This window comes from Hypanus sabinus, chromosome 21, assembly GCF_030144855.1.
Source record: "Hypanus sabinus isolate sHypSab1 chromosome 21, sHypSab1.hap1, whole genome shotgun sequence".
NCBI classification, from domain to species: domain Eukaryota; kingdom Metazoa; phylum Chordata; class Chondrichthyes; order Myliobatiformes; family Dasyatidae; genus Hypanus; species Hypanus sabinus.
The window spans coordinates 45,007,035-45,027,645 of record NC_082726.1 but is presented as its reverse complement, the minus strand read 5'-3'; the positions used below and the strand labels follow the sequence as shown (position 1 = coordinate 45,027,645).

The following is a 20,611-nucleotide window of genomic DNA, read 5'->3' as shown; positions in this document are numbered from 1 at the left end:
AGAAATCCACGAACTTAAGGAAGTCATTAGATGACTGTAATAAATAATTTCCTTGGTTGCTTGGTTCCGGGCGACTGCCTATGCACAATGCCTCACAAAGGGAAGGTGAGGTTGCTCTTCCTCATTGGGAATTGAGGTGACCCAAGTTCAAGCTGATGCCAGAGTGGAGAAGCTTGTTAATTTTTGCGGTAAGCATATCATTTACATTTCATCTGCATCTGTCTATTCCAGAACAAAATCTCTGATAAATTTCTTTGACCCTTCTTGTGCACTATGCACGTTATTTATTTGTGTTCTTCTATTTGTAATGGCACGTTATCCAGAGAGACTTAGAGTTCCCCGGCCTGACCCCCCCCCCCTCCCAACACTCGAGCCAAGGAAGAAGAGGAAGAGGAGCAGGAGCAGCAGAAAAAGAGGAGAGAAAAGGAGAACTCTACATTATGGTGCCTGAAATTCCCAAATTCCCAAGCTGCACTCAGAAACCGGCACTGTGAGGTAAGAACGAAAGGTGTAGCTTGGGAAGAGATACGTAACATGTGGGCTGCAGTTAAGCAAGGGACAAAAATGAAGGGAAATGCACAGAAACATATTATTTGGAGGATTTGTAAGGACTATGATAATGAGGCATTCATAAGAAGATTTGTATACATGTAGACAGAAACACTTTGCACACTGTTAGGTTGTCTACATGAATGTAGATACGTATACTTCCCATCTTTTGTAGATGATTCTGTGGAGTCACATGAGCCTCACTTCTTCCCTAGACATGTGTTCTGCATAAAAATGCTGTCTTCAACAGCTACTTAGTTGTTGGTGGGTGACATAGAGGTATTGGCAGAAGCTATTTGGTGTTAGTGCCACTGTATGAACTCAGAGTTAATACAGGCGTAGGTTAGTTATCTTCAGGACCAGGGTGATCAATTTGCTTTTTACTGAACATGCTTCAACTCATCCCTTATTCAGAAAATGACAGATGCTCCTCAGGGACAGAATGTTTAATATTATGAGCAGATTAGATAACTGACTCATGGGAAACACTGAAAATCTCAAGCATCAGACTGATGGGATGCAGAATGTGATGGTTGGACACAGAGGTCATTACAGTGGAGGTGTGGTCTAGTTAACTGCAGGTTGATACACAGTGTTTAATTCACACCTGGATCTTGACAGCACTACTGCCCCTCAGTACATCAGACTTTAATCCCTCATCACTAATCCTCATGGAACATGTGGACCTTTGCCTCATGTTCAGCTCTCCCAGAATGTAAACTCACTTGGCAGGAACTTAGCAGCCTGAACTGACTTGTGAAAGGACAGAACTCATTGTGATGCCTGAACCTCTGTGAAGTAAAACAGCCTACCAGCTACTTGGCTACATCCACCAGTGGGCTGAGGCTGTTTGGGGTTGTGGACCAGTTTGTACAGGGGGAGGAATGGTGGTGCATTGAATTGTAGTGAAGGCCTTTCACACCTAACTGCAAGGCATTTGAATGATAGACACTAAGGTGTTTGAGATAGCAATATACTTACATTGCCTTAGTTATCTGTTGGTTTAATTCAATTTTAGTGAAGGCATGACATAATTGTTCAGAATAATGGCAGGCTTGCTAGGATATTGCAAGACAGACCCAAGGAGTCATTAAATCCTGTCATTCAGCTACATACTTCCTTTCTGGAAATCATCACAATTTTAGAGAAATTGAATACTTAAGACAATGAATCTAGTGGACTGTCTTTCTCATTACAAAGATAAATAAGTCATATTGAGTCCAGCAGGGATGCAATAGTCTGAAAGACCCCCCCCCCCCCAGTGTGTTTCATGATAATTCAGTGTAAATGATATACAGTGGCATGCAAAAAGTTTGGGCACCCCTGGCCAAAATTTCTGTTACTGTGAATAGCTAAGCGAGTAAAAGATGACCTGATTTCCAAAAGACATGAAGTTAAAGGTGACACATTTCTTTAATATTTTAAGCAAGATTACTTTTTTATTTCTATCTTTTACAGTTTCAAAATAACAAAAAAGGAAAAGGGCTCGAAGCAGATGTTTGGTCACCCTGCATGGTCAGTACTTAGTAACACCCCCTTTGGCAAGTATCACAGCTTGTAAATGCTTTCTGTCGCCAGCTGAGTCTTTTAATTCCTGTTTGGGGGATTTTCACCCATTCTTCCTTGCAAAAGGCTTCTAGTTCTGTGAGATTCATGGGCAGGCTTGCATGCACTGCTCTTTTGAGGTATATCCACATTTTTTCAATGACGTTTGGGTCTGGGGACTGTGAGGGCCATGGCAAAACCTTCAGCTTGCGCCTCTTGAGGTAGTCCATTATAGATTTTGAGGTGTGTTTAGGATCATTATCCTGTTGTAGAAGACATTTCCTTTTCACCTTCAGCTTTTTTTTTACAGACAATGTGATGTTTGCTTCCAGAATTTGCTGGTATTTAATTGAATTAATTCTTCCTTCTACCAGTGAAATGTTCCCCGTGCCATTGGCTGCAACACTAGCCCAAAGCATGATCGATCTACCCCTGTGCATAACAGTTGGAGAGGTGTTCTTTTTATGAAATTCTGCACCATTTTTTCTCCAAACATACCTTTGCTCATTGCGGCCAAAAAGTTCTATTTTAACTTCGTCAGTCCATGGGACTCATTTCCAAAATGCATCAGGCTTGTCTAGACGTCCATCTGCAAATTTCTGATGCTGAATTTTGTGGTGAGGATGCAGTTTTCTTCTGATGACTGTTCCATGAAGGTCATATTTATGCAGGTGTCGCTGCACAGTAGAACAGTGCACCACCACTCCAGAGACTGCTAAATCTTTCTGAAGGTCTTTTGCAGTCAAACGGGGGTTTTGATTGCGAGCAATCCTACAAGTAGTTCTCTCAGAAAGTTTTCTTGGCCTTCCAGATCTCAACTTGACCTCCACTGTTCCTGTTAACTGCCTTTTCTTAATTACATTACAAACTGAGGAAATGGCTACCTGAAAATGCTTCGCTTTCTTCTTATAGCCTTCCCCTGGTTTGTGGGCATCAATTATTTTACTTTTCAGAGTGCTGCGCAGCTGCTTAAGGAGCCCTTGGATACTGATTGTAGGGACAATGTTTCAGGAGTCAGGGTATTTATAAAGCTTTGAAATTTGCATAACCAGACCTTTCCTAACAATGATTGTGAACAAGCCAAAGCCTTAACAAACTAATTAAGGTCTGAGACCTTGGTAAAAGTTATCTGAGAGCTCAAATTTCTTGGGGAAGCCGAACTTTTGCATGGTGCCCCTTTCCTTTTTATCACTCTAAAATTGTACAAAAGAAATATAATACACTAATCTTGCTTAAGATATTCAAAAGAATGTTTCATCTTTAACTTTATGACTTTTGGAGATCAGTTCATCTTCTACTCACTGAACTATTCACAGTAACAAAAATATAATACACTAATCTTGCTAAAGATGTTCAAAAGAATGTTTCATCTTTAACTTTATGATTTTTGGAGATCAGTTCATCTTCTACTCACTTAACTATTCACAGTAACAAAAATTTTCACCGGGGGGTTCCCAAACTTTTGCATGCCAGTGTACCTTCTGTTCCCTGAGATGAGGAGGTACTTCACCTTATTATATCATATTCATGTATCAAATGATGGTCATTAACTCCCCCACCGTCAGTTGATGCAAAATGATGTCAGTTGCGTTATCTTTGTGGTTATGGAATAAGCTGCGGTGGTGGAGGAGTGCAAATACTTGGGTGTTCACCTCAACAACAGACTTGACTGGAAAACCAGCACCAAGGCTGTTCACAAGAAGGGGTTGTACAGACTCTACTTTCTAAGGAAGCTGAGATCCTTCCAGGTGTGCAGCAGGATTTTTGAGATCTTTTACCAGTCTGTTGTAGCGAGTGCAGTCTTCTTTGTGGCTTTATATTGGGGGAGCAGCATCAGTACTGGTGATGCAAAAAGACTAAATAAGCTCATCAAAAAGGCTGGGATCCCTCCTTGGCTCTTTTGAGTTAGTGGTGGAGAGGAGGTCACTAAACAAATTGTAAACCATATGGACAATCCGACACATCCTTTCCATGACCTTCTGAATAAGCAGCAGAGCCTCCTTTCAAACAATTGCATTTACCTCCACTGTCACAAGGATTGTTAAAGAAAATCTTCCCTTCCAAATGAAATAAGCATATATAACAGTTCATCTCTGTGTGACAGAGATTATTTTGTACATTATTATTGCACAGTATTGCACATTATTACACTTTGGTAAATTATGATTGTGTATATTATTATTCTGTACTTTATTATTAATCAAGTCTGTACATTGCTAAGTGTTTTTTTTAAATGTTGCCCTTGTAATGAAAGACTTCCCCACTTGGGATCAATAAAGAATTTATTATTATTATTATCCATTATTGTACCATAAAAGCCATTTTTTTCCAGTGAGGCTGTAGTGACTGAAGTCTCAGTGACCATTATTTTCTCTCTTCCTGCCCCTGCCACAACCATTCTCCTCCTGGCTCCACCAATTCAAGTGGGCCATTGGTTTCAAGGTGAAAATTTGTAGTTGGGCTAAAAATAATGTCTTTGGTGATGAGGAGTACTTTTCAATTCACATAAAACAACATTCACAGAGATGCGCATTAGTGTGGAGAAGTTTGAAGTTGTAGTCTGAGTAGCAGTTTAAATAAAATGGCTGAAGAGTAAGCATTGTGATAGGAATGTGTTTTGTGACTTCCCATTGACAGTGATAGCTTGGACTAATGTCATCAAGTGTGTGTCATAATACTGAAAAAGTATATTGCACAAGGACTGACATAATTAAATGTTTGTTTAAAGCTGGTAGAATGGTTTGACGCAACGTGGACATGGAAATAATCACCTTTCAATCTGCATTAGTTCCATTTACAATTGAGTAGTGCTGAATTTTTCTTGGCATATATTCTTTATTCTGCCATAAAAATTCATGCTCATTTTTATCCGAGTGGTTGTTTGTAATAAGGATCTTTACCCTTGTGACAGAATTTAAAGTGGTTCATTGATTGGTCTGGAAATCTTGAAATCCCTGCAAAGTTTGGATTAAATAAGGCAAAGAGGAAGAAAGTGAGTGGAATGACAGCAGAACAGCTTTCCTGCATTTTCCTAGAGTAAATTAAGACATCTACAGTCACATGGTAAAATACTATTCACACCAACTTCACCGGGATTCTAATATGGTGCCTTCTTTTTTTTCTTTTTGTCAAGGAAGTAAAGGATAAGTTTAGTGGGCTGTCTTTTCTGTTCTTCAATTATCAAAGTCTAATAAGTCATTTTTGGAGAGAGGGGGAAAGAAGACCATCAAGACATATGGTAAAGCAAATGAGAACTTTGTTATTCACTTGTACTGTTTTTCATTAATTTGGACTTTTCAAAAGAAATTGTGTACATAAGTTTTTTATGTGGGACGAGGTATTTCTTTGGGGGGGGGGCGTTGTTGGTGAGCCTGATCCATTTTGTTCATTTTTTTTGGTTTGGAAGAAGGGATTGGGGTCGATGTGCCTGATCTGTTTTGCTTGGTTTTTGTGTGGGAAGAGGGATTTGGGTGTTGATGTTCCTGTTCCATTTTTGTTCTTTTTTTTATGCGGAGCTGGGATTTGGGGGTTGATGATCACGCTGCCTTTCTTTTCTTTCTTGGTTTCATGGCTACCCGGAGAATCGAAGAATTTCAGAGTTGTATACTTTGATAATAAAATGAACCTTTGAACCTTTGTACATTTATATTACCACATTAGCTCAAAATGTGACTCTGTAGAAACAGTTGTGTTTAACAGTGACTTTTAAATATTGAGTCTCAAAGTTGGAATGTGTTTAACCTTCAGAGAGAACACAAGTTACGTACAAAATAAGTGAAGAGAGCAGGGTTGCTTTAATTCATTTCAGGGGCATCAGAAAGATAGTAAATCCTTAGATTAAGATATATTTTCTGGGAAGGACATATGAGGGGACATAATTAAAATGAGAGGAAGCTACAAAAATAAACTCAGAATAAAAATTAAATATTGAAATAATTAATTTTACATTATTGAATGAAAAGTGTGCTCAATGGCCACTTTATTAGGTATAGGAGTGTGCAGTCTTCTGCTGTTGTGGCCTCATGATTTCATGATTTGAAATATTGTGCATTCCGAAATGCTCTTCTACACACCACAACTGTCACATGTGGTTATTTGAGTTACCTTCACCTTCCTGTCAGCTTGAATCAGTCTGGCCATTCTCCTCTGACCTCATTATCAAAGCATTTTTGTCCACAGAAATACCGTTCTCTGGGTGCTTTTTTGTTTTTCACACGATTCTGTGTAAACTCTAGGGACTTATGTGCATGAAAAGACCAGGAGATCAGCAACTTGGAAGAACCACCCTCTCAGGCACAAACCTGCAATCCTATGGTCAAAGTTACTTAGATCACATTAATTCTTCATTTTGATGTTAGATCTGAACAACAACTGAACCTATACGCTTTTATGCATTGAGTTGCTGCCACATGATAGGCTGATTAGATATTTGCATAAACACACAGGTGTACCTAATAAAGTCGTCATTGAGTGTATTTATGAACGTAATATATTGAAAAGATCTGTTTTGTTTTTTGTTGTTTATCTTTAATGTAAGTAAGACAATACCAAAAGTTGATAACAACAAAGAGAACAGTAAGAATGATATTTCATTATTGCAAGAAAAAATGATTGCACGGATGTAATAAAATTCACATTAGTCACAGATTGTACTTATACTAAATGCAAAATGTTATTATTTACATTTGCCTGACTAAATGATCCAACTGGTTTCAAAATGACTCCCTGGTTTTACAGAAATACATAATTTATTGGGATACTCATTCCACTGTGGTTTACTTTTTGAAAAATAGACATGGCATTCTGCCTGGCTGGAAGGCACTTCAATTATACAGAAAAGCCAAAATTATGATCTGGTGACATATGCAATATGAAACAAAACAGCACACTTTGGAACATCTGTATATATGCAGTGCTAGCAAAACAGACGATTATAACTCATCTAGAAGACTTCAAGATTTTTAATATATGATACTAATTACAGCTAGTATTGATATTTTATATGCATCCCTTTCACAAATTTTAATTTCTGTTAAGTGGCACATAAAGAATTTGTTACAAGCTTGTTAAAGTTTTGGTGCCGATTATCATTTTATAATTTTATTTCAAAGATAATTAAAATGCTGCATTTGTTTAATAGCAAGAGGTGGGGTGTTCCAGATGTTAAACTGCTGATCAGAGAGAGCACTACAGGAATACGCAAGGAAAATATCCTGGAGCGATTGGCAAATAAAGTTATATGTGGGTAGAAGTTAAAAGAAAAGAAAAGAAGTGCTGTCTTTGATGGGAGGCAAAGGGTAAGGTGAAAGGGCTGCTTTATTGACTGGAAGTATTTAATTAATGGTGTACCGCAGGGATTGGAACTGCAACCTTTATTTAAGTGACTTGCATGAGAATGACTGTGGTCTGATAAGTAAGTTGGTTGATGACACATAGATTGGTAGGGTTGTATGCAGTGCGTATGCCTGCCCAAGAATACAGAGCGAAATAGATCACCTGGAAAATTGGACAGAGCAGTGGCAAATGGAATTTAGTACAGATAAATGTGATGTGACATTTTGGATTGTCTAATTCTGGCAGGATGTATATAGGCCTTGCACAGGTTAGAAAGGGGTTCCATTTTATAGACCTTTCCACACACCCTTAAGCTGATTTTGTCTATGTTGAACAATGTACAAGATCACTTGATAGGGTAACCACAGTATTGTAATGTGTAGTGCTGTGACTGAAATCACTGGAGAATGAAGCTGGTTGATGCAATTTTTTTTCATTCAGCGCAAGCAGGTCTTCTGGAAAATCTCTTTCTCTTCTCATTTCCTCTCATTATGCATCTGCAGTTTGTGTTTTAAACAAAACACAAGAGAACAATCCTATGATTAGTGGCATGCCACAGGGATTAGTGCTGAGTTTATTGCTATTTGTCATCTAAATCAATGAGCTGGATGATAATGTGGTAAACCAGATCAGCAAATTTGTAGATGGCACCAAGATTGGAGGCATAGTGAACAGCAAGAAAGTCTGTCAGGGCTTGCAATGGGATTAGGACCAGCCAGAAAAATAGGCTGCAAAATGGCTGATGGAATTGAATGCAAACAAATGTGGGTTGTTGGAGTTTCAAACGACAAACCAGAGTAGGACTTAAACAGTGAACAGTAGGGCACTGAGAAGTTTTGTAGAACAAAGGGATCTAGGAATACATAATTCTTTGAAAGTGGCTTCATAAGTAGATAGGGTTGTGAAGAGAGCTTTTAGCACATTGGCCTTCATATATCAAAGTACTGAATACAGGAGTTGGGATGTTATGTTGAAGTTGTATAAGCTGTTGCTGAGGCCTTATTTGGAATATTATGTGTAGTTCTGGTCATATACCTATGGAAAGGATATAAATAAGATTGAAAGAATAGTAAGAAAACTTACAAAGATATTGACAGAACTTGAGGACCTGAGTTATATGGAAAGGTTGAATAGATTAGTACTTTATTCCCTGGAGCACAGGAGAATGAGGGGAATTTTGATAGCTGTTTACAAAATTTAGAGGGGTACAGCTAGGGTAAATGCAAGCAGCCTTTTCCACTGAGGTTTGCTGGGACTAGAACCAAAGGTCATAGATGAAGGGTGAAAGGTGAAATATTTAAGGGGAATATGGGGGGGGGGAACTTCTTCATTCGGAGGGTGGTGTGAGTGTAGAATGAGTTCTCAGTGGAAAGGGTAAATGTGAGTTTGTTTTCAGCATCTAAGAAAAACTTGGATAAGTACATGAATGGGAGGGGAATGGAGGGTTATGGTCCAGGTCAATGGGATTAGGTAGAAAAATAATTCAGCATGGACTGGTTGATTTGAAGAGGCTGTTTCTCTGCTGTTATGCTCTGACTCAAATAAGCAAAGTACGGTTTGAATGATTATAATTATGTACTTAAATTTAACATTAGTTTTCTTTTTGCTATAGTGTTGGGAGATTGCTCCCTGGATATAAAAAATAGCCAAAAAATATTAACTGTCGTACAGACATATCCCGAGCTTTGTATTAAGTGGCAGGAATGTATTTTCAATAATGTTTTGATACAAATGATGACATTTAATGCTTTACCTGATCTCAACACAGGGGCTTCAATCAGTGCCAAGTAACATAAAATTTGTTTATTGTATACAACTTGTTACTTACAGTGGTACTGAATCCAGATGCGCCATGTTCAATGGTTGGTCTTGATGGCCTGAAAGTATTAGTAGATGTTAATCTGTTTAATAGACTACCATTGCACAAATATAAAGTATGGGTTACCTTGTCGGTTTCCAAAGGAAATCTCGTTAAGTGGCCTTTTATCGTAAAACTGGCATCTTGTGCTTGAAAACTTAAGGGTGTCTGATTGCTGTGGGGAAGTTATATGCAAACAGTTTTTTTTTTCAAAACTGGTTCTCATTTGAATTAACTAGCTGCTCCTTCTATTCCAATAAATTCTCAAGATCTTCCATAACTAGTAATCTCTTGTCAATGGCATCAAAATCACAATTCAACTCCACTTCTTGACAATTAAACACCTTTAAGAATGAACAATTACTAAAAGTTGAGAGAAAGAGATGAAAATAGCTCTGCTGTTCATAGAGCAGATGCACCTTAGACCTTTTGAATTTAATAATATATATTATAAGAGTCACAGAGCCCAGCAGCACTGAAACAGGCCCTTTGGCCCTTCTAGTCAATGCTGACCTGTTTTTGCTTTTACTGCCCATTTCCAACTACGTGCACCATAGTCTCCATACACCTCCCATCAATGTCATCACCCAAATTTCTCTTTGGTGTTTAAATTGAACCCACATCCACCACTTCCACTGGCAGCTCATTCCACACTCTCACCACCCTCTGAATGAAGAATTCCCCTTCAGATTCCCCGAAAATATTTCGCCTTTCACCCTGAACTTATGTCCAGTCTGGGAGTAAGAGGGAAGAGGGGGTGGAGAGGGAAGTCAGAAAGGAGGCTGATTGGGGACAAGGAAACAGAGGAGAGTATTTATACAAGGTAAAGGTGTCCATAAGTTATGAATTCCTAATCCAAGACAGGCTTGTACAGTAAATGACAGGGACTTTGAGATAGAAGTATAGAGCTCCCTGAAAGCGGTCGATAAAGTGACAAAGACTGTGTTTATATGGCTTTCCTTCATAGGCAGGGGTCTATTGTTCATGTACCGAGGAGACTGCATATGCTGAAATACTGAGCGAACATCAAGCTGATGGAGGAACTCAATGTGTTAAGCATCACCCTTGTGCTGATATGAATCGTTGACATTTTAGGTTGAGATCCTGTATCAGGATTATGACTGGGAAGGATATTGTAGATGATATAAATGGAAGAAGGGGAGGGGTAAGACAGAGACCAGTAGGTGATAGGTGGTATGAGGATGAATGAGGAATGACAGGTAGAAGGAGTTATGTGGGAAGTGTGAGGTTGTGAGACAGAGGTGGTTAGGAAACGAATTGCAGGGTATGGGGCAAATACAAAAAATGGGATCTCAGTCAGCATGGAAAAGACAAACTAAAAGACCTGTTTCCATGCTCTATGACTGACTCTCAACGATTCTAAAATGAGCCATTTTTAAGTGGATCGATGATCATGGAGAGTGCTTCAGATCCTATGTTTCCCTATGGAAATGATTGGAAAATAAGTAAACTGAAGATCTGCAAACTATTTTTGGTAGTATCACTGCAATATCTGTCCTTGCAAGATCATCATCTCTGAACCCTGAACTGCATATGTTCTTTAAATTCCAGGCAGTAGTTGTACTTCTTCAGAAGACTTAGAGAGTTGCTCATTATTGCATTACAAAGGTCACTAATGTTTTTTTTCATCAAACCTGTGTGATTCCTATCCAGAGTGGGAGCTGACAAAGAAAGAAAATACCCTGGCTTGTCCTTGAAGCTCTACTTAAATAAAAGCCACCCGCCATTCTTCTGGTAAATCATCCATGTCTAATGATGATACAAGTGTCTTTGCCAAGGCCCAGCAATTTTGTTTCCAACCTTCCTACAATTTCCAAGGATACATTACTTCAGGCCGCAGGGATTTGCCTATCTATGTGTCATTGCAGCATTGCAGCGGTCGTCATCTGATTGGTGATCTCAAGGCTTTAGCTCTTCAAGGCTTCCGCAAAGAGAGGCTTCAGTCAGAGAAAGCAAAGGAAAGAAAAGCTCTAGGTTAAGTTATTTTTTCCCTTCCCTTCTTTATACCTGCTCAGCCAGGCAGGATAGTGGAAAGCTCCTCCTGCAGGGTGCGGGAAGGTAGGGAGACCTCCAGTGTCCCTGTGACCATGATTGTTAGAAGTCCATCCAGGTGCAGCTTCTAACAATCCACGTTCAGGAGTTGGAGCTGGAATAGGATGAACTCTGGATCATTCAAGAGGCAGAGGGGGTGATAGACAGATAAAACATATAGCGAGGTAATTACACCCAAGATGCAGGACACAGGAGACTGGGTGACAGTCAGGACAGGGAAAGGAGTTAATGAGCCAGTGTAGAGTATCCATCCCTGTGGGCACACCCCCTCAACAACAGGTATATCACGTTGGATACTGTTGGGGGGGAATGACCTAACAGAGGAAAGCCACAGTGGTCGGGTCTCTGGCACTGAGTCTGCCTCTGTGACTCAGAAGGGAAGGGAGAAGTGTCCTCAGCATTCTTAAGTGGGAAGGTAACCAGCCGGTTCCAATGACATGGACAGGACAAATGACAAGGTTCTGTATAGGGAGTTCAGGGAGTTACGTGCTAAGTTAAAGTGCAGGACCTCCAGGGTTGTGACCTCAGAACTTCCACGCATGCTACGTGCTGGTGAAGCCAGAACTAAAAAGATTATATCATTTAATACACAGCTAAGGAGTTGGAGAAGGAGGGAGGGCATAAGATTTTTGGACCATTGGGCTCTCTTCCAGGGAAGGTGGGACCTGTTACAGAAGGGACAGTTTGCACCTGAACTAAAGGGCACTAATATCCTAGCGGGAAGGTTTGTTAATGCAGCATGGTAGGCTTTAAACTAGAGTTGCAGAGGGATGGGAGCCAGAATGCCAGAACAGTTAGTGGAGGCAGATATTGGTAACACCTCAGAAAAAGTTAGGAATCTAAAGGTTGAGCATGGTTTGACTAGTGTTCTGAGCTGCATACCTGTGCATTTCAATGCAAAAGTATTGTAGGAATGACGGATAATAGTCCTGGATAACAAACAGAGGCAATGTCTAGTGAGGAGAGGCTGTTGTTAGGGCAAAATTGCAGTCAACAGGATGAGTTGCAATGTAAAAGGTAGACAAAATCAAAAAGGATGTACACAGGGCTGAAGGTGTTACCTTTGAATATGCGCAGTATACACAATGAGGTAGATGAACTTACAGCACAGTTGTAGGTTGGCAGGAATGATGTTGTCGGCATCACTGAATCATGGCTGAAAGAAGATTATATCTGAGGACTTAATATCCAAGGATATACATTGTATTGAAAGAACAGGCAGGAAGGCAGTGAGGGCAGCATTGCTCTGTTGGTAAAACATGAAATCAAATCATTAGAAAGAGGTGACATAGGGTCGAAAGGTGTTGAATAATTGTCAATAGACGAAGGGGAAGGGTAAAAAGATCCTGATGGGAGTTTTATACAGAACCCTAGAGTAAGGATGTGTCCTACAAATTACAAGAAGAGATAGAAAATACACATCAAAAGGGCAATGTTACAATAGTCATGGGAAGGTAGACTGGGAAAAATCAGGTTGGTGCTGGATCCAAGAGGGGGAATTTCTAGAGTGCCTACAAGATGGCTTTTTAGAGCAGCTCGTGGTTGATCCCACTAGAGGATCAGCTGTTCTGGATTGGGTGTTGTGCAATGAACCAAAATTGATTAGAGAGCTTAAGGTATAAGAACCCTTAGGAGAGAGTAATATGTTTGAATTCACCCTGACATATGAGAAGGAGAAGCTGAAGTCAGATGTATCAGTATTGCGGTGGAGTAAAGGGAACTACAAAGGCATGAGAGGGTGTTGGCTAGAACTGATTGGAAAAGAACCCTGCCAGAGCAGCAATGGCTGGAATTTCTGGAAGCAATTCTGAAGGCACAGGATATATACATTCCAAAGAAGAAGAAGTATTCTAAAGGCAAGATGACATAACTGCGGCTAACAGGTCAAAGCCACCATAAAAGCCAAAGGGAGGGTATATAATAGAGCAAAAATTAGTGGGAAGTTAGAGGATTGTGAAACTTTTAAAAACCAACAGAAGGCAACTAAGAAAATCACTAAGAAGCTAAAGATGGAATACGAAAATAAGCTAGCCAATAACATTGGAGGATACCAAAAGTTTCTTCAGATACATCAAGTGTAAAAGAGAGAAGCGAGTGGATATCGGAGTACTGGAAAACAATGCTGGAGAGGTAGGAATGGGGGAATAATGAAATGGTGGATGAACTGAGCAAGTATTTTGCTTCAATCTTTCCTGTGGAAGCCATTAGCTTCCACCATCTGGTGGAAGTTCCAGATGTCAGGGGTCATAAAGGGAATGGAGTTACCCTAACTAGAGAAAAGGTTCTTGGGAAACTGAAAGGTCTGAAGGTAGGTAAGGTTGTACGTTCCCAGATTTCTGAAAAAGGTGGCAGAAGGGATCGTGGAAGCATTAGTAATGATCTTTCAAGAATCGCTAGATTCTGGAATGGGTGTGGAAGACTGTAAAATTGCGAATGTCATACCACTCTTCAGGAAGGGAGAGAGGCAGAAGAAAGGAAACTATAGGCCAGCTAGCCTGACCTCTGTGGTTGGGAAGATGTTGGAGTTGATTAGTAAGGATGAGGTCACAGGGTATTGGAGGAACATGATAAAATAGGCCATAGCCAGCATGGTTTCCTCTAGGGATTAGGTCTTCTATTTCATTGTCATTTTCATCAAACCAATCTTTGTTTCTTCTGGTTTTGTACCCAATAATATTTTTACAAGTATCAAGGATGGTGGTCTTCAGTGCACTTCAATGTCCTCTGGATATTGCTTTGGGAGTCTTTCAGAAAGGGCAGCCTGGAGATATTTTACCTTCATTATATCTTTTAGGCTCTCCATATTGAACCTGGGACAGATCAGCTTCTTTTGCACTCTACTTTTCCACATGATTTTGAAGGTCATTTGTGAGTGAATAAGCACCGATCATGGTTCTTGTATTTTTTACCTCTCTGCAATCCCTCCTCCAAACAATGACATCATCTATAAGATGCCAAGTCTTTGAATGCGGATGTATCCATGAACTTTTCACCTTATTTCTCAGGCAGAACAGGGTGTTGGTGATGGTCAGGTCATGCTCAGCTCACTTGGAGAGTAAGAGCACTCCATTAGAGTTGATGTTGCCAATACCTTCCTTCTCAATTGAGCCTTTCCAGGTGTTACTGTCCCTGTCAACACTAACATTGAAGTCTCCAAGGAGAATGACCTTATCTTCCTTGGGAATATCTGTTAGTATGTGGTCTAGGTTGACATAGAAGGTGTCCTCAACATCGTTTGGTGAGTCTAGGGTGTGGTGCGTAGGCACTCACAGCTGTAGCCATTTAGTTCCAAACGAGCTTAAGATGCATGGTCATGAGACATCCGTTGATGCCAACTGACAACTCGGAGGGGTGACTGATGATGCTGTTATTTATGGTGAATCCAACTACGTGGATAGTGGATTCATCTGCTGACTTCCCCTTCTAGAAAAAAGAGTATCCACTCTTCTCCTCTTCAATTGTCCTTTCTTGGCGCTTCAGAGAGGGCAGCAAGGTCAGCTCGGAATCTTCTCAGCTCTCTTGAGATGATGGCAGTACGTCTTTCAGGATGATCGCTGGTTTCACTGTGCATAAGTATCTGCACATTCCAGGCTCCAAAATTCATAGGCTTTTGTTTCAGACTGTAGTTTGGTGATCCCACTGGATGTGGTAATCCAGTCACCTCCTGTTCGGCCAACTCAAGGATGTAAAGCGCACTCCTGGAGGGCAGATAAAAGCGGTTCAGGGACAATATTAAGATGCACCTGAGGAAGTGCCACATCAACCTGAATGGATGGGAGAAACTAGCACAGGATAGGGAAAGCTGGAGAAGGACTGTCTATGAGGGGACTGCACAGCACGAAGAATACCTCCACCGTGCCGCTGAGTCTAAGCAGCTTCAACGTAAGGAGAGACTGGGAACGGTCCTATCAGCTACATCCACCAGTGACAACCACAATCACCTCCTCTTTTTTAATACGACTATGTTCCAAGACATCACTATTTGCTTTCCTGAATTCCTTAGTTTCCATGGCATTCTCCACTGTAAATGCAGATGAGAAATATTAATTTAGGACCTCATCCATTTCCTGAGTGCTTCACACACTGTGTGAATTAAGGCCACGTGAATCATTAACTAGGTGTCTCTAGTTACTGTTTTGCTCTTAATATACGGCACTTACAGAATCTTTTAGGATCCTTCTGTATCATATCTGCCTGAACTATAATTATGTCTTCAAGTGTACTGCTACACTGCCTTATACTCCTCAATGAGTATCTTGATCTCAGTTGCCTGTACCTGACATATGTGTCCTTTTCCTGACCATTTTCTTGGCTTAAAGTCAGAGTACTCTGGAACAATGAATAGTTAAATTAAGTCTTTATAGGCACATGGTTCTTTGCGAAATGTTTTAAATCAACACTTCAACCTTTTTGCAACATAACTGGAAATACTCCTTGTGGACACATGCCAATGACCGATTTGGTATGATGACTGAATGCCAGTGATCATTGGAATTTCCACAGCTTCTGCAATGTGCTGATTCTGGACAGTTTCCAAAGCTGTCTGCACCTGTAGATAAATTAACCAATCATCAGTAGCACATGTAAATCAGAGTATAAAAATTTAATATCATGTAATGTGCAGTGCATGACTTGGAAATATATCCGTGTTAGCCTCTTGTTTATAAAGCTACACAGCTTTTATAGTATTATCCTGCACATTATCTGTTAGTCGTTAATTGCTATTTGACATAACCTAGGATTAGTTAGAGATTAGTTACTACGTTAATCCCCAAGATACCTTTGGAGGTGGTGCATGTAGGAATGCGAACATATGAATTAGGAACAGAAGTAAACCCCTCAGCGCCTCAAAATGCTCACCTATTTAACAAGACTATGTTATTGACAGTGTGTGCAACATATTTCTCAAACACTTCGAGCAGACTCCAGGTATGACTGGTGGGGGAATTTACCAAAATAAACACATGAATTGGGAAGCAGGAGTAGGCCACTCTGCCCTTCAAGCCTGTTTTCCCTTCAGTAAGATTATGGCTCTGATTGGAATCTCAGTTCTGCAATTCCACTGATCTGCAGTAACATTTGGCCTCCCCCTACTACTTGTCAAGTATCTATCTACCTCTGTATCAGAAAATACTCTAACTCTGCTTCCACTGCCTGTTGGGGAAGAGGATTCAAAGATTTATGACACTCAGAGAGAAAAGAGTTTGTTGCATTCTTGTTTTAAATGGGTGACCTTTTTATGTTTCAAAAGCAACTTCTCTTTCTATTTTTTCTCACAAAATGAAATACTTTCTTCACATTCACCTTGTCAAAACACCCCGGGATGTTTCCGTCATGTCTGCTCATGTCTGCTCTCAATCTTCTAAACTCCAGCCGATACAATGCTAACCTATACAATCCTCCTATGGCACAACCAGCCTTTTTAATATTAATCTATACACCTTCACTGAACTGCTTCCAAAACATTACTATTCTTCCTTAGGTAGGGAGAACAATGCTGTACACAGTGTTCCAGATGGTCTCACAGATACCCTGTATACATAAAATATAACTTTTCTACTTTTGTATTCAATTCACCTACTAATAAAACTGTAACATTCTGTTAATTTTCCCAACTATATGCTGCATCTGCATCCTAGATATTTGTAAATCATGCAAGACAAAACCCAGATCATTTCACATTTCAGAACACATTTCCACGTTTCATTTCTCACTGTAAAGAAAATATTTAAATTTTTCTTGCCAAAATGAACTATTGTTCATTTTCCCAGTTCATACTCTTATTGCAAGATTTTTGCCCTATCACTTATCATATTAATATACTTTTGTGGTTTTGGAATTTCCCCTCCCCAGCTTACTTATCTGCTTATCTCTGCTTATCAGATAGTGTCTATGGAGGGGAATAAACAGTGAATGTTAATGTGGACGAATTATTCCCCGCCATAGATGTTGCCTGATGTTTTGTGTCTGCTGCTCAAAATTTTCAGCATCTGCAGAATCTTTTGTGATTATGATTTTCTATTCATGTTTCTGCCACAGCAAATTTAGCGACTATATAGTGTCTTCCTAGTCATTTGCATAAATCGTTAAACGAAGTGACCCCCTAATTCCTGTGGCAAAACCCTTATTACATAACGAATAAAAGGCTTACGAGGGGTGATTGATAAGTTCATGACCTAAAGTAGACAGTCTATTTTAGAAAACCTAGCAAAACACACAAAATGCTGGTGGAACTCAGCAGGCTAGGCAGCATCTATAGGAAGAAGCACTGTCGACGTTTCAGGACTGATGAAGGGTTTCGGCCCAAAACAGTGCTTCTTCCTATAGATGCTGCCTGGCCTGCTGAGTTCCACCAGAATTTTGTGTATGTTGTTTAAATTTCCAGGATCTGCAGATTTCCTTGTGTTTGCGTTTAGAAAACACAACACATTTATTTTTCAACTTCGTCCCCTCCTACATTTACACACTTAGTCCAGCGGTTGTGGAGCATACGGATCTTGGACCCCCAGAAAGTGTCCACAGCATGAGTGATTGATAAGTTCATGGCCTAAGGTAGAAGGAGATGAGTTATTAACTTCAAACTTTCTGCATTTTCACTCAAAGAGTTGAACTTCATGTGCATGTAATGAGAGCTGTATAACTCATCTTCTTCTACATTAGGCAATGAACTTATTAGTCACTCATGCTGTGGACACTTTCTGGAGGTCCAAGATCTGTATGCTCCATGACCGCATATGTAGGAGGGGACTGTGTTGAAAAATAAATGTGCTAGGTTTTCTAAAATTGACTCCATCTACCTTGGGCCACAAACTTATCAATCACCTCTTGAAGGTATATTTCTAAGTTATTATGTGTTAGATGTGTGTTATGTGTACAACTGTGCTTTACCCCTAGGTCTGAGGAAATGGCTCATTTGGTGGTGTTCATGTATATAGTTAAATGACAATAAGCTTGATTTGACTTAACTTGATTAGTTAACTGCAATATATTTTCTAGGCAATGTTTCTAAAGGATGTGCAAAAGCAGGACACTAAATGTTACATACAATAATTTCTGAATGTTGCTAGATATGTAGAGGAAGTAGTTTAACAGCACAAAGGATCCTGACATTCATAATTACATTTGTACTCTGCCTCCTTTATGGTGAGCTTTATCTTAAAATATTATTTCAGTCATGATTGCACCCAGTTCTGGTTAGTCTATTTCAAGAGCGATACGAAGGCCTTAGAAAAGATACAGGAATCATTTACTAGAATACCCATGCTGAAAGGCCAGAGATTGTTTTCTTTGAAGCAGAGAAAGGCCAGTGGTAATCTAATTGAAGTATTCAGAATGATGAAGAGTATACCCCGACAATATAAAGAGAACTTGTTCCTGCTGTTCAGGAAGCAAAGGATGCACATTAAAGAGGATTGGCTAAAAATATCAGTAACAAGTATCCATGGATGCTATTTTCATGAAATTTCAGATTAGGTTCCATATGAAAATTTAGTAGTAAAATCTTAAAATTGAGGAAGCACATGTAATGTTTAGGAAGTTAGAAGTTGACATTGCCTCTGAGAGACTAGGAGGGCAAAAAGGGGCCATGAGATGCTCTTGGCAGGTAGGATTAAAGAGAATCCAAAGCATTTTATACTCACATTACAAACCGAAGAATAACTAGGATAAGTTTGGGGCAGGTAATTTTTTTTCATATTGCCTTATGGCATAGAAGGAGGCCATTCAACCCATCAAGTCTATGTCAGTAATGTGCAAGGACATTTTGAGATTAATAAGGTAGTAGTGCTGTGCCTCTTGAAGAGCACAGAAATGGATTAGTTCCAGTCCTGGTAAGGTATGGAAGAGACAAAAGAAGACATTACTAGGACCTTGAAGACCTTGGCATCCTCACCAGATCATTGACATGGATGACAAACAACAGTTGGCTCAGCACTGATCCCTGTGACACCCCACCAGTCACATGCCTCCAATCAGAGACAAGTGTCTAATCCAATGCACTACCTCATCTTGAATACCAAACGACTGAATCTTCTTGACCAATCTTCTATGCAGGACCTTGTCAAAGGCTTTGTTAAAGTCTATGTAGATAACATTCACTGCTTTGCCTACTTCAACTTTCCTGGTAACTTCTTGAAATCTCTATAAGATTGGTTAGACATGACTTAGCAAGTATAAAGCTATGTTGACTATCCCTAATCATTCCCTGTCCATCCAAATATTTATATATCAGGTCCCTCATCATACCTTCTACTTACCTTCCTACTACTGATGTCAGGCTCACTAGCCTATAATTTCCTAGTTTATTCTTGGAGCGTTTCTTAAATAAAAACAACATTTTAAATATCTCTGCTAGGGTCCATACAAGAGCCTCCCACAGGGTCCAATGGAACACCTTGTCGGGCCCTGGGGATTTATCCATCCTGATTTGCCTCAAGATAGCAAACACCTCCTCCTCTGTATCTGTATATGGTCCATGACCTCACTGCTACATTACCTCACATCTATAGACTCTGTGTTCGTCTTCTGAGTAAATACAGATGCAAAAAAATCTATTTATGATCTTTCCCCATCTCTTTTGGCTCCAGGCATAGATTACCACTCTGATCTTTCAGGGGCCCAATTTTGTCCCTTGATATCTTTTTGCTCTTAATATATCTGTAGAAGCCCTGGGGATTCTCCTTCACCTTGTCTGCTAAAGCAATCTCATGTCTTCATTTAGCCTTCCTGATTTCCTTCTTAAGTGCTCTCTTGCATTTCTTATATTCTTTAAGTACCTCATTTGTTCCTGCCTTCCTATAACTGTTACGCACCTACTTCTTTTTCTTAACCATGGCTTCAATTTCTCTCAAAAACCAAGGATTCATAAACCTGTTATTCCCTTTTATTCTGACAGGAACATACAAGTACAGTACTCTCAAAATGTCACTTTTGAAGGCCAAGTACACCTTCGCCAGAAGTACACCCAATCCACACTTGCAGATCCTTTCTGATATCCTCAAAATTGGCCTTTATTTCCAACTTAGAATCTCAACCTCAGGACCAGACCTAACATTTTCCATGATTACCTCAAAATTAATGTCATTATGATCACTAGATGCAAGGGGTTCCCCTACACAAACTTCTGTCATCTGCCCTGTCTCATTCCCTAGTAGGAGATCTTGTATCACATTCTCTATAGTTGGGACTTCTACATATTATAAGGAAACTCTCCAGAATGCTTTTGACAAACTCTATCCAATATAGTCTTTTTAC

The 20,611-nt window shown here is 39.8% G+C and overlaps 2 long non-coding RNA genes across 6 annotated transcripts in view; one reads left to right on the top strand and one right to left on the bottom strand.

Annotated features, from left to right (window-relative positions):
* The first annotated feature begins 327 nt into the window (after positions 1 to 327).
* The window catches only part of LOC132379000 (uncharacterized), an 85,373-nt gene continuing 65,089 nt past the window's right edge, over positions 328 to 20,611 (top strand). Inside the window, exons 1-3 of one of the 4 annotated variants that reach the window (XR_009507258.1) lie at positions 328 to 495; positions 2,008 to 2,064; positions 5,228 to 5,332. This is a non-coding gene — a long non-coding RNA (uncharacterized LOC132379000). The remainder of the gene's footprint in view (positions 496 to 2,007; positions 2,065 to 5,227; positions 5,333 to 20,611) is intronic. The other 3 variants (XR_009507260.1, XR_009507259.1, XR_009507257.1) reach the window with 3 other exon arrangements.
* Positions 5,870 to 20,611, bottom strand: part of LOC132379001 (uncharacterized) — a 108,027-nt gene continuing 93,285 nt past the window's right edge. The window contains exons 1-3 of one of the 2 annotated variants that reach the window (XR_009507261.1): positions 12,464 to 13,307; positions 9,257 to 9,305; positions 5,870 to 7,925 (exon numbers count right to left, since the gene is read on the bottom strand). This is a non-coding gene — a long non-coding RNA (uncharacterized LOC132379001). Of the gene's footprint in view, positions 7,926 to 9,256; positions 9,306 to 12,463; positions 13,308 to 20,611 lie in introns of those variants that run through there. The other variant, XR_009507262.1, reaches the window with a different exon arrangement.